Raw genomic sequence first — 14,434 nt, forward strand, 5'->3', positions numbered from 1 at the left:
TTTTAACGTCCGTTTCCATGGAAACGAGCGCGGTGAACCCAATTTTTTATTTCATTTTTGCATTTGCACAACTTCCAAGATTATTTGTGCAAAGTGTCAAGAAAATGACACCACAACCTAATTTTGACGTTATTCGTAGTACTTCACCTTAACCGAGCAGTGGTTGTTATATTCATTTGTCTGCAACCCGTTTCACCCTTGAGAGTTCACGAAATACACACACACACACACACACACACACACACACAAAAGAACACCCTCGCCATCACGCATAGCTCATAAACTTCTATTGAAGCAATAAATACAACGCTTAATTGGGAATGGGGAACTGAAATTAAAACCATAAAATTTGCATAATGTTATTTTGGTTATTTTTTTTTTGATTTTGTGTTCCTTGGGCAGAAATTATTGGAAAACAAAGAACAAGATTCACGTTATCCAAACCGTCACCATACACATCTCTTATTCGTAGAACCATCTGATGGAGGTCACTTCCTAAAGAAAGGAAGGGAGATACGTCGAAAACTTGAAAGTGTTATTACAGCAAAAGCACACACAGGTAGGTAGTATTAATGGGGCTACCCAAACCTACAGATATTTTTGACTTCCGAGGTTCATTACATGACCTCATTATAAATGTCGTTTAAAGTTGCACTTTCCATATCCTGTAAATGTTCCATATTAAGGCAACATTAGTTACTGACATCCTAATATCCCATTCATCGCATTCAGACACGAGTGCGACACTATAGCATTATCAGTTCACATTCATTATATTTTTACACCCACAATTTTACCCAGAAGATTTTCATTATATTGCGGAATCGAAGTAGTTCCATCAATTATGGTTTCAAATTGTTATTGTCGCTACCTCAACAGTCTATTGCACGAAGACAATTCTTATATTGGTCTAAAGCTGCAGTTCTGTTTGACGCAAATATGAAAGCCTCTCAAACCATAACTGGTTTTGAAATAGCGGTTTATGGATTATGGCTTTATATTTTAAAAGAATAGATAAAAGATAACAACTTTTCACATCAATTTCTTTGAAACTTATGTTATGATGTGTTGAATTTTTTTAAATCATAACATAATCATATTGTTCTTTAGTTCTAGGTTGGTCTGTTGTCATGCTGTCTGTCGGGGGTGCATTCGCTACTATAGGGGAAGTTGCCGATGCTGTCGGTAATGAGATACCTGTCGTGTTATTCAAAGGAACAGGAGGTGCAACAGAATTAGTTCAACGTATTAGGTGATAACATCGTCTCTAATTATACGCACAACAAAAAACACTGCATAAAAACACGATAATACTTACTGTATTAGCATGGATTATTGCCGGTATTTTAGCTGAAGAGTGCATATACAGATGAATACAGTGAAGAATCCATAGATTGTATTCAGCGAGCTTGTATCCACGTGGATTCATGTGATTTCACGTGTATTATTCTATAATATAGGCAACTCATTAATGTGAATTTATCTGTATTATTGCCTTTTCGTGCAGTGAAATATTATTATTAATTACTTTAAGTTCAATTCATATGACACGAATAAGTACCCTTTGATTGAATGTCTCACACCTATTACCACAAAACAATTCTATAAAACAAAAAATGACCGTCAGGTCAAATTTTTCATAATTACAAAATGTGACAAGATCTATTATCTATTTTATCATTTATGTCCACATCCATGCATAGCTCAAGCATTCTCTGTTCCTTCCTTAAATTTATCAAAGAGATGACTCAATGAGATGACCAGATGTGTATCATTTTAGACAATGTCAGTTAAAATTTTCATTATTAAAATGAAAAGTGTCATGACTAATCTTAATATACTAAGCTCACGAATTTGTTACTTATCTGTTTACAGACAAGTGAAGAAAGAATTCATCAATTCAGGATTTCAAAAAATGCTGGAAATACATATGCCTAAGGAATTTCAACACTTACAAGAATGTGATGCTTGTAAAGCGAAGATCAAAGAAGACGTAAGGAAAATTCATGAGGGGGGACAGGAACTGGTAAATCTCGATTTTTTTTCGATCAGCGTATCATATTTTCACACTTTAGCGTGATTGTTACTGTGAGAATTATAATTGTGTTATTTGGATATCAATGATCTGTTTTTTATAATACCTTCATGAAAGTGCCATATTTATTGTGCTATGTCAAGAGCTTTAGGGTGGAGTAGCAGCAAAGCTACATTTCTCATCAATGACAACAAGGAAACCCCATCATACTAAATATTTTCAAAAAGTAGAGACTCTAAAGTTTAGTATGGTAGCAATAGTTGACTCGAAGGAAGAAGAGGGTGCATATTTGGGGTAAAAAACTTAACTTTTACATTAATGATAAAAATCAAATTAACACGATTGGAAATAATTTGGGATAATTTGATGGTGAAGTAATGTCTTTAAATTTGCAAATGTAAGCTAATCTGCTTTTCTTTTTACGTTACAAAGTGTTTTTATGAGTGATTTGTAATAATGAGACATTCAGCTATAGGGCATCTAAGATTTTGAGAAATTTGAAAATATGAAGATCCAATTATCCCCAAATAGTTCTAATCGTGTTCAGTTTAAGTAAAAACCGTGCCACTATTTTCTGAATTGTAATATGTCACTTGAAAGAAGAGTATATGTAAGCGCTAGTTAATTTCCCAACACGTTCAAAGCACAATCTCCGAACCTAAGTTTTTAACTGACTTATATCCAAGTGGAAGGTGTGAGAGTACGAGCTTGAGTGCTTTTAAACTCTATAGCGTGTGGAGGGGTCGCAGTCAGAAAACCTGTAACAACCAGTGTGCGAAATTAAGAGAAAATAGCTTCAGGTCATAAGGGCCTGCACCAAGCCAAAGCTTCAGTCCTTACAGAAAACTGCCGGTCCTCAATAAATGCAGTTGTTAACGACCATTAAAGTCAACTTCTCCACCAATACTATGCTTTTGAATGTTGTAATATTTAATTTTTCATGTCCTTTTATCGACAGAGTCAGTAAGTATTCACTCAAAAAGACTATTGTTCACATAGATTACAGAATAGTGTAGGTGAATGATCATGAAACATTCATCTACATGATCTGGAATCTGAAAAAGATCACAGCCCTCATCTTCCTCATTGTCATGCGCAAACATTTATCAATGTTTTCCACCATGGGGGAGGGGGCACTATGGGACTAACAGGAGAATTTGACATTTTTCTAGCCATGTCAAATCCCCCACTCTCGGACTATAAAATGATGTCAAACACCCAGGGGCCGGGGAATACTGGCTCATGCACTGGCTACATGTGGCTGATGAAAGCGAGAAAATTTATCTCTCATGACTTTCTATGGGGAATGGTGTTGTGTACAAATGTACACTACACCAGGGCATGTGATATTGTGATTTGAAAATGGTTGGCAAGCTGAAAATCACTTCTGAAATTAGCCAACGCGAGTGGTAGAAGAGTGAGTGAATAACTTGGTACTTGAAAACAGTCATAAGTTTATGAACAATTTTTTATGCAAACATTGATTACTACGTCTTTTTTAAACAGAAGGGAGAAAATACTTGGTATGCACTTTGATATGACGTATGGATTACTTTCAACACTTTTCAAAAAATACCGCAATTATACGGTGTCCCTCATATGTGATCAAAATTGGTACATACCAGTATGGGTACCAAAGATCAACAATAAATGTTGTTTCTGTCTTTTCAGTGCAGGAAAATTCTACGTTGATGTCATGACAATGATTTCTGCACAGTACAACCAGAAAAACAACAAGAAATATTTAAACCAGAAAAAAAAGTTGACAAAAGTTGGACACGCTGCTACAGAGAAATAGATGTTTTGATCAAAAAAGGGCAAAAATTGTCCTAAAAACACAAATAATATTGAAATTTCACCACATTTTTTGCAAACAGCTTCTCAGCTTGTCAAAAGATGATCTACAACATTTCGCGAAATCTATCAGCAATATAAATCACTGGGCCATATGTACATTGTAGTTACAGCACGCAATCTTATTTGCGCTAGTGATATGGATGTACATTGTATCCTCAGACAGCATCGAACTAAAATAAATTATAAATCTGAAAATTTACTCAAAAAAAATTAGCTCAGCTTTTCTCATTTGGAAAAAAAAAGTTATTTAGAAATTTACAATTGTAAAAAATGTTTACAATTTCATCGTGACCACCCCCTCCCAAGATCTAATGGTCCGTCCCTTAGTTTAAGCAGGTCTGTTAATATGTAACAGTTCATAAACAATGACAGGAAATGACTGAAGCTCAGTGGAGTAGCATGCTGGCATGCCACCACTCCTAAATTTGCAGAATTTCCCTTTTTCTTACCTCATTTGCACATTTTTGACATTGATATGTTCATTTGAACAAATTCACATCTCAACCCCTACATCTACCTGTACACCAAATACTGAGACGGTAGCTTTGGCGGTATGGGAGCCTTTGTGTGTGACGGACATACATCCGCACATACCCACAAATATACAGACATACAGACGCCACTCAGACTCATCATATAAGCTCTTTTTGGTATTTATATATAAAACCAAATATGAGCTAAAAATAAATATTATTAAATTTGGCCTCAGTTGCATTCATGAAGGAACAGGTGAAGTTATACTTTTAATTAAAAGGACAAGTATCGTAACTTTTTCTCGATTATAGAAATTGCAGACATTGAACATGAATGGCAAACGCCACTCGCGGAAATGAATGCATATTTTCTGATCGAAAAGTTTTGCCTGAGCGATTGCTGGGTCTCGACCTTTGAAAGCTTAAAGTTACTAAAATGACTCTGAAAAGTTTGACAGACACTCGATACTGCTTAAAACCATCGACACCATAAAATCTTATAAGACGTTTTTTGCGACATTTAGGCCCACAGCCCAGGATGAGGGTGAGTTTTGCATGCCTGTCGTAAAACGGTATCGATATACATCGAAACAATTTTAAGCCCTACTCTCGGCCTCAGAGAGTATACACGACGGATCGTGCAACTCGACAAAACTGTTATGATAAGACCGCTCATGTTTTATAAAATGTACACTTATTATGGCGTCGATATATTGTAACAGTCGGCCTCGTGAACTTTGGTTAAAGACCAACGAGCAAGCAAGATGTTCTAGCGGTCCACAAACAACCGCAGGGAAACGTGGACTTGATTGTCGACTGCAAGTAGCACAATTGGGCTGTCGTGTAGTTCAAAACCATAGAGGTAAAAAAAATACCCCCATGTTCAAAACCAAATATGATTAGTCAACAGCACCATTCTCTTAGTAGGTTTTTGTCTTCAACTCGTATATGAACCGTTTATGTTTTGAACGCTTTAATGGAAAATCAAAGCAAAGAAAACGGAGTCAGTTTGATAACACGAAGGGCTGTATTATGTACATTTGTGTAGAACTAGTGAAGTGATACTGGGTGTTGTTGTCATATGACACAAATATGCTAACATTAACAGGGTTACACTCACTAGACGAGTAATACTATGATATTGTATCGCATTGTTGCACCAAAATCAATTCATTCCATTGATAGAATCTGCATCCACGGACATAATTCATACTGATCTAGATGTAATCAGCTGCACCATGCTAGGCGCGTCGATCGGAGGGATTAGCCTCTTCGTAAATGCAAAAAGTCGAAAGACAAAAATTACTATGTTGCGACATTGTCAACCCCCACCCCCCCCCCCGGCGTCTGGCGTACCATAGAGATCGAATTCCCCACTACCAGGACTCGAAGTGCGATCAAATTATCCCCTTTTGCCTCGCACTCCCACGGTTGAACACATTGATAGGTGCATGACATTCAAGTCTGAATCACATGATTCAGAGTTAGTCATCATCTGCATCTGTTACAGGTCTTGACGGAGAAATTTTCATCATTTATTCCAAATTTCAGTCGGTCATAAGGACAGACATGTTGCTAAAAACTTTCGGCCCGACGAGAAATCTGTCGGTCTCGGACCGTCGGACCGACGTTAATTTCGCACACTGGTAACGACTGTAAGCTCGGTTATCGAACCATCTTTTTTGAGACTGGGGATTTGACCGAGCGGTTTTGTCTGTGGCTTCTCTACTCTGTGACAGGGTGTCGTGCGTTGTGGGTTCGAACCCGTTTTAAAACACCGTATTTTTCTTTGTGCGATGTGTAATAGTGAGTGTACGAGCGTTTGTGCTTCACGAACTCGTACAGCGTGTTGAGGAGTCGCAGTCAGAAACAATAGTAACAGCTATAAGCTCGAATTTTGAACAAATCTGTTTGAGATAATTTGGGATTTGGCCGAGTGGTTTTAACTGTGGTTTCTCCGCTGGGTGAATGGGTGTCGTGTGTTGTGGATTCGAACCCGTTTGAAATCCGTATTCAGGTACATTGACGATCATATTATTACTGAAGTACACAAAATCTTGATTCTATCTTCTTTTCCTGAGTTTAAGAAGTGAAATAACTTATTTTGCCTTCTTTTTCAAACTAGAGATCAAAAACAACTCTATACCTAACAAACTAATAATATGTAGCATTATATACCAACATTCACGTACCTGTGTACGTAAGGCTATGGGGAAAGCGCCCTCACATCGGTGCATTTTTTCCCTACATACCACGCCCTGGTCTGGTGCCCAAACTTGGACGAACGCGTCCAATTCCAGACCTACTTTCGTATTCAGAGCGTAAACAGAAGAGCGCGTGATTCAAAAGTTGTAGACAGGCACACTGCATTGAAATATTGGCAATCGAATGCATTTGTTAACAACCTCGATTATGGTTACTAACGCAAACGTTCCATTCATACACAAAGCCGGCGCGAGTTTAGGAAAACGTCTGCTCGGCCAGATTGTAGTGGCACGTGGCTACAGTTGAGCCGCGAAGGTGACATTGGTTGATACGTATAAATTCCAGTGAAATCCTCTGTATACTAAGTGCGCGCCTGTTCTGTGTATTTATAAAATCCAGTGAAATCCTCTGTATACTAAGTGCGCTCCTGTTCTGTGTAAATAACAATATTTGTCATCACGCTTTTGGCCTTCTTACACCAACTGTTTCTGTGTCGTATTAGCATAAGTGTAATTTGTGCTGCGTCAGACACTCGACTTCGTCTCGTGTCTGACGCAGCAAGCCTGATACTACGCAAGGAACAGGCGATATTTATATATAATCCCATGGCATTTTTCTGTGTTTGATGTCATCATATACGAGTGTTTTTCGTGGAGCCGTACAACTACGACCCAAAAATGAGAAGTTGTGCGGCTACGCGAAAAGCATCAGTATACTGTTATGTAGGTCATTTTCTCCGACACTCACAACCTGAGTTCAATTAGTCTAGAACATTCTCAAGGTCACAGTCCTTGGGCCTCATGACCTTGAATTCAATTAATCATGTTTAGAATGTTCTGGAAATTTAATTAGTGTGCAAGGGAGAAAAATTTAGAGCAGTAATTAGCATGCCAATAAAAGTTCTATATTGTTCTTATATGCTCTTATAAAACCACATGAGCATAAATAGGGGGCCGGGCACAGCTTGCAGTCAGACATTTTGGGATCGTGTCTCTTACATGTTAGTTCGAGACTTTCGAAACTCCAACAGTATTAATTGCAAGGCTTTTCAATACCCTACACTTCCACGCTGGATTTACTGTGGACATTGTGCAACTTCAAGCCTGCAAGCCAAAGGACTGTTCATTCATCCGACTGACTGTTACAACTCTGAGACTGGAGCTTTGCCGTCGAGCTGAGCCTGTACACTTTTACAGTTTTCTCTATCTTTGACTTGGTGCTTAGTTTTAATTTTCGTAATAAAGTTTGTTTTATACTGAACTGCTGGGTTCACCTTTTGTTCGTCTTCTCTCACGTAACAAAATAGGGGGCTTGTCCATTGAACATTTTGAGCCGTTTGACAACCTTTTGCCAGCCTTTTCCAAACTACTGTATATTGTGAAGTCTGCGAAATTTAATCATAGCGGAATTCAAACCACACGATTTTATGGAGGACCTTGATCAGGACACATTTGATTCCTTAGAAAAGACAACTTCATTACACTGGCCGATTTCCTTAAAGTTGAATTAAAAGATCTATGCGCAAGAAGGAAATTCAGTACAATATTGTCAAACATTTAGTTAATTTTGGCAAATTTGAGGAATCCACCTTGAAAAGTTATGAGCCCGAGTCTACCTTTGAACTCAGAAAATTAGAAATACAGGCAAATTTGGAGCTTAAGAAACTAGAATTACAAACAAAAGAAAGGGAAAGACAGGAAATATTACAAATGGAAGGAAGACAAAGAGAGAAAGAATTACAAATGGTAGAGAGACAAAGAGAGAAACAGAGGAAAAAAAGAGGGAAAGAGTATTAGCAGAACATCGACTACAGGTAAAAATGAAACGTTTATATATTTCATTCATTTTGAGAAAATTGCTCAGAGTCTGAATTGGCCTAGGGAGTCCTGGTCTATACTTTTTCAGAGTCCTTTGGTTGGTAAAGAAATGTACATTAATTTGTCAGTGGAGCAGGCTTCAGATTATGATTCTGTGACGTTGGTGCTTAAAGCTTGCCGTCAGAAATTTAGGGATTGTGAGAAGGCGGAGGATCAAACTTATGTTGAATTTGCTCGAACAAAAGAACAATTATTTGATCGTTGGTGTTCTCCTGAGAAAATCTGTCAGGATCATGGAACATTGCGTCAACTTATATTGATTGAGGAATTTAAAAGGTGTGTTCGAAGCGACATAAAGAAATTTATCAATGAACAAAAGGCAGATACATTGGAGGTTGCTCCACGTTAGGCCGATGATTATTCATTGACCCACAGAACTTCATTTCTCAGTAAGCCATCCGGGTCCTTTTCATACCGAAACAATGCAGGGCAATTTAACTCCTCCTTTTCATCCCAGAATTTCTCAAAGGAGATTAGAATAGACTGTGTTGGGCCCCTACCCAAAAACAACATGTTGACAATAATATGTACATCTACTCGGTTCCCTGAAGCCGTACCACTGAGAAATATAAAGGCAAAGACTATAGTGAAAGCTGTAGCCCAATTTTTTTCTCTTTATTTGACCTTTCTAAATGTGCCCAGTCCGATCAATGTTCCATCTTTATGCCTTGAATTTTCAAACAAGTAATGGATCAGCTAGGCATTAAACAGTATACGTCATCCGCCTATCACCCAGAAAGTCAGGGTGCTCTTGAGCGATTTAATCAAACCTTGAACAATATGATTAGGACCTACTGTTTCGACACAGAGAAGCAGTGGGATGAAGGTATTCATTTTTATGCTCTATTTGCTGTTAGAGAGTCAATTCAACAGTCTTTTGGTTTTAGCCCGTTTGAGCTTGTATTTGGACACACAATTCGTGGCCCACTTAAGCTCTTAAAAAGAAATAGCTATCAGACAATAATGATTGTCTGAATATTTTAAAATATGTGTCAGATTTTCGTACAAAACTCTCTAAGGCATGTGACTTAGCCAGAGAAAACCTTGAATCACCTCAGCAGTCCATGAATATCAACGATAAAAACACCTCAAAACGGAAATTTGAGCCTGGTCAAACAGTTCTTGTTCTTCTTCCGGTTCCTGGCAAACCATTCCATGCTCGTTACTTTTGGCCATATTTTCCTTGATAAGAAATTAAGCTATTTAAGTTACAGCATAATAACACCTGACAGGCGAAAAAGAAACCCAGTCATGCCACATAAATATGCTTAAGTCATATTTGGATAGGAATAATCCTACTATAACACAGCCTGCCAGTGCAGTCAGTTCACAACATTATGAAGATAGCGACAGTGAAATTGAATTGAGTGAAAATACTCTAAATTCAAAGCTGGACTCGGTCAATCTCCAGGTTCAGAAATCCTGGAGAATCTTGAGTCTACAAAGTTGGCACACCTCCAGCCGTCACAACAGCAACAGGTGAAATATCAGTTAATAACTGATCCACGAATATAAACACCTGTTTCAAGATGTTCCAACAAGGACAAACGTCATCTATTATGACGTTTATGTTGGGGACAGTAAGCCTGTAAAACAGCATCCATACAATCTGAGTCCAACGAAAGTGAAATATCTCCAGGAAGAAGTCAAATACCTGCTAGATAATGACGTTATTGAACCCCATAAAAGTAACTGTAGTTCGCCATCCATGCAAGAATCTTCCTTAGGCAGACCAGTTCAACTCGGGAATTCTTACACCACCATTACAAAGCCAAAACTTTGCATCCTCGTACATACTGAAAACAAATGCATAAGTACAGTGGTGGACATTTTTCAACGCCGACTTTGTGTGCGCTCTAGGAATCCATCAAACCTCATCACTGTGAATAGAGAATCTGTAACATTAACAGCTAGGAACATTCAGTTTACTCTATGGAATGCATGCTCTGTAGATAAGAAGTTACAATCTGTCTCCACTTCAAAACAAGACTGACGTATTCGTATTGACTGAAACCTGTTCAAAGAAAACGATAATACCATAGCAGCACAGTTTCATCATCACGTACTGGTTAATAAGATATATCAGGTACCACATTCAAAACAGAAAGGTGGAGGTACAGCTGTCATAACTAAATCTTATTCACAACAAATGAGAATGCGGCTATACAATCTTTTGAAGTCATCGATGGTAACATTATCACTTCATCAGCTGTGATTCGACTAATTGTTATATATAGACCACCGGAGGGGAATATCAACAACTTCCTTTGCGAATTCGCCACCTTGTTGGAGACTGTTATTCACTCACAAGGCAGGCTGATTGTTGTCGGGGATTTCAACATCCACGTCGACAACCCCGATGATACAAATTCTGGAAAGTTCATCGATCTATTGGAATCTATGGGATTGGTTCAACAGGTGATAGGTCCAACACAATTTAAGGGTCACACTCTTGATTTGGTTATCACCAGGGAAGATGACCCATGTGTTACAAATATTGAATGGGACTGGCTTCTACCATCAGACCAAGCCGCTCTTCACTTTCTACTTCTTTTACAAACCACGCCCTTTGAAAGTCATCAGGTCTTCTAGAAAACTTACAAATATCAAATTTAGTGAACTTCAACACAAGGCTGCATTATCTCTACAATCGATGCTTACTGATGTGGACAGTTCCCCGACCGATCTTGTGAATGCATAGGACAGTGCTCTATCTTCGGTAGTGGAAGAAGATGCACTAGTCGTCAACAAGTTATTCTTGAATAAAGTTCGCATTCCATGGTTCAATGAAGGATTGATTAAAGCACGACAAAATTTTCGCCGAGTGGAAAAGCAGTGGAGAAAATTAGGTGCGCATGTATCCTATTACCATGACCTATTACCATGACCTATTACCATGACCGAATCGTTGGAGCAGATACAAAAAGCCTTTTTCGGATCATTGATAACATCACAGGCACGAAATGCGCACTTGTTTTCAGCCTTACCGGACTTGGACCCCCACTACTTTACCAGATATCATTGCAGATTTCTTTCGTAGTAAGATTGTTAAGATACGTTAGAACTTGTCCTTTGATCAACCATCTGACCCTGTTTCAATGTCAAGCTTCAGTCTGAGTTCTTTTGATTTGATTTCTTTTGACAGTGTCAAAGGTCTTATTAGTAATTTACCCGCAAAATCATCTAAGCACGATCCCATACCTACAGTGTTGTTGAAACAGTGTGAACAGCTGAGAGCATATATAGAGCAAGCAGCTCTGCGACATCTATGAATGCACAGTGGATAAAATACCATTTTATTTTCGTTACCAGCCTGCCTAAATAAAACTAATTTTCTTTACAACCTTCACGAAAGTTTGACTTTCCCTAGTTCCCACATTGTATCCGAAACCCGCATCGGTGCCATCGGACACAATCTAGCAGTGGGCCCACAGCTGTGGTGTTTTCAGACGAGATTCCTACCTTTTACGGGCTAGTTTTGACTTTTACGACTTTTAACCCGTGGCGGGATTAAAAGGCGTTTATGCGTGCTACTTACACGATTGGAACAAATTTGGGATAATTGGATGGTGAAGTAGTGTCGATTTAATCTGCAGCTGTAAGATCATCTGCTTTTCTTTTTAAGTTACACATTTGTTTTTTATTGGCAATGTATAAAATTGCAACATTCAGCTATAGAGCACTTTACATTTTCGATAAATTTGTAAAATATGAAGATTCAGTTATCCCAAATCAGTTCCAATCGTGTTGCGCTGGTTTGACTTTAACCCAAGGCGGGGTTAAAAGTCGTAAAAGTCAAAACCAGCCCGTAAAAGGCAGGAGTCTCGTCTGAAAACCGCACAGTTATGGACCCATATCTAGACACGATCATGACATGTAAATCTCACAGACAAGTACAAATCGTAAATGTAATATGTGAACCTTGTCTGACGCGAGTATACGTATTTTCAGTGCAGTTGGATTTTTGTGGCTCATGTATCGCTGAAAGCGATGTAATTCACCACCTAAATACTTAAACACGTCAACATGAAACTTGTCGTATAGCGGTTCTATCATGATGCACTGTCAACCGGGACGTAATCTTCAGAAGAATAGATGACATGAAAACAGTGCACCGTTTGCGACCGGCCGTAAACGATGACAGGTGTCATACGAATTTTCGATGCATTCGTTTGTATGTACCACTGTATTTGTACCTATAAGGGCAATGCCAATGAACTGACTGCAAACAACAAAATGTTGACCAAATGTTGACCATAATCACAATGACGTTTCGGAGTGTCATAAGCCTTATTCGATCAGCTGTTTTATATGTATATATGAACATATAATCGAAGGCCATGCATACCAGCGAAGGTCACACGTACGCTTAGCTGTAAGTAGTTTGGTTTCAGTAAAAATACAATGCGTATTTTAACATGTTAAAATACGGGTTCATATCAATACCGTCTAAACCATAGGAGAATACAGGGCAATAAAGGCATGCCATGTATGATAATACATAAATTACATATTTATCATTCCTCAAGGTATATGATAAAAGCTTTTACGGCCCTGATACGGCTTTTACTGCACTCTTGGGCCCTTCTTCTGAGCGACCTCGGTCCGCAAAAGCGGTATCCCGTATTATGGCCACAAAGATTAGTATCAATAATATGTGTCTTTGAAGTGTCCGCTGCTATATCACACTGATAGATATGACGGGTTTCTTGTAATAAGCCGTCCATTAGAAACAATATCGACACTTTGGATTTATGACACAAATACAATGGCTATGAAAAAGACTTATGTATATTAATTTGTTTGTTTAGCTTCCTATTTTCACTCTTTGGCATAATGTCTCTCTTTCAAGGGCCACATCAGTATAGCGTACTGTACGCCGGGGAATATATCTGTACATATTCAGTCAATTCCTTGAGCGCACGCGTTTTTCTTATTTTTTTTTCAAGTATATAGTATGTAGAAAATGCATTATACTAGAAATATTAACTTTTCGTTGTTAGGTCCGCATATATAATCCCCGATGGACCAAAAAAAGGAGAAAAGAAGACAGACAAATTAAAAGTCTTGCAGATATTATTGAAGACATTACAGGTAAATGTCAAATATACCGTGGAACATGTCATGGCTTCCCTCAAGGTTGTTTTAAAAGTTGACACAAACGTAAACAGCATTACAGGTTCTCTGTTCAATAATCTGTTCATAATCATTTCACAAATGTCATAATGAGATATGCAAATACCGACTACAGGTAATTTGTTCCCAGCGTTTGAATATTCTTGTGATAAATAGCATTCATACGAAAGAAGTGAATACACATTGATTAAAGTTACTTTATGCAGGACAAGTGTTGGGCCCTCAGGCAGAAAAATTGTAACAACATAGCTCGGTTATTGAACCGATCTTTTTTGAGATTGGGGATTCGGCCGAGCGGTTTTGTCTGTGGCTTCTCCTCTAGGTGACTGGGTACCGTACGTTGTGAGTTCGAACCTGATTGAAACCACGGTATTATGTAAACAATATAATAAACAGAAACTACAAATTTATCATTTTCCTATATCTAGGCTTTCAGAAATGTATGATCTTGGTAATGGAGTAACAAACACAGTGTTTCCAGAGAATTCCTTGCTCAATAGGCCCAAATAATTTCTCTGCTGCTGTAGGCTTTCGAGTATATCTACTGTAATTTATACCATTAACGATGATTCAAAATTTTCCTTACATTCATTTAAAAAAATCGTGATGCACTAAAACGTAGGACTAAGAGTTATCACCTTAACTTCATCTCACATATATTTGGCTGTTTTTGATCGCCATCATATACTGGCATGTTGATGTACGCGAGCCTCAACGTTCAATGACAACCATTATTTTTATTGGATTTCAGAAAAAATAAAAGATCAAGGTTCGGTAAGTATCTTTCCAACTACAACACTTTTCCATTATTACTTGTAAACGATGAAATCATGGAAACTAAGTTAATTGCA

The 14,434-nt window shown here is 38.1% G+C and overlaps 1 long non-coding RNA gene across 1 annotated transcript; it reads left to right on the forward strand.

Annotated features, from left to right (window-relative positions):
* Positions 1 to 408: 408 nt before the first annotated feature.
* On the forward strand, positions 409 to 2,018 carry LOC139126845 (uncharacterized). Its single transcript, XR_011550823.1, has 3 exons — positions 409 to 559; positions 1,111 to 1,252; positions 1,876 to 2,018. It is a non-coding gene; the product is annotated as an uncharacterized lncRNA (long non-coding RNA).
* The last annotated feature ends 12,416 nt before the right edge of the window (positions 2,019 to 14,434 follow it).

This window comes from Ptychodera flava, unplaced genomic scaffold (genome assembly GCF_041260155.1).
Source record: "Ptychodera flava strain L36383 unplaced genomic scaffold, AS_Pfla_20210202 Scaffold_136__1_contigs__length_136700_pilon, whole genome shotgun sequence".
Taxonomy (NCBI): domain Eukaryota; kingdom Metazoa; phylum Hemichordata; class Enteropneusta; family Ptychoderidae; genus Ptychodera; species Ptychodera flava.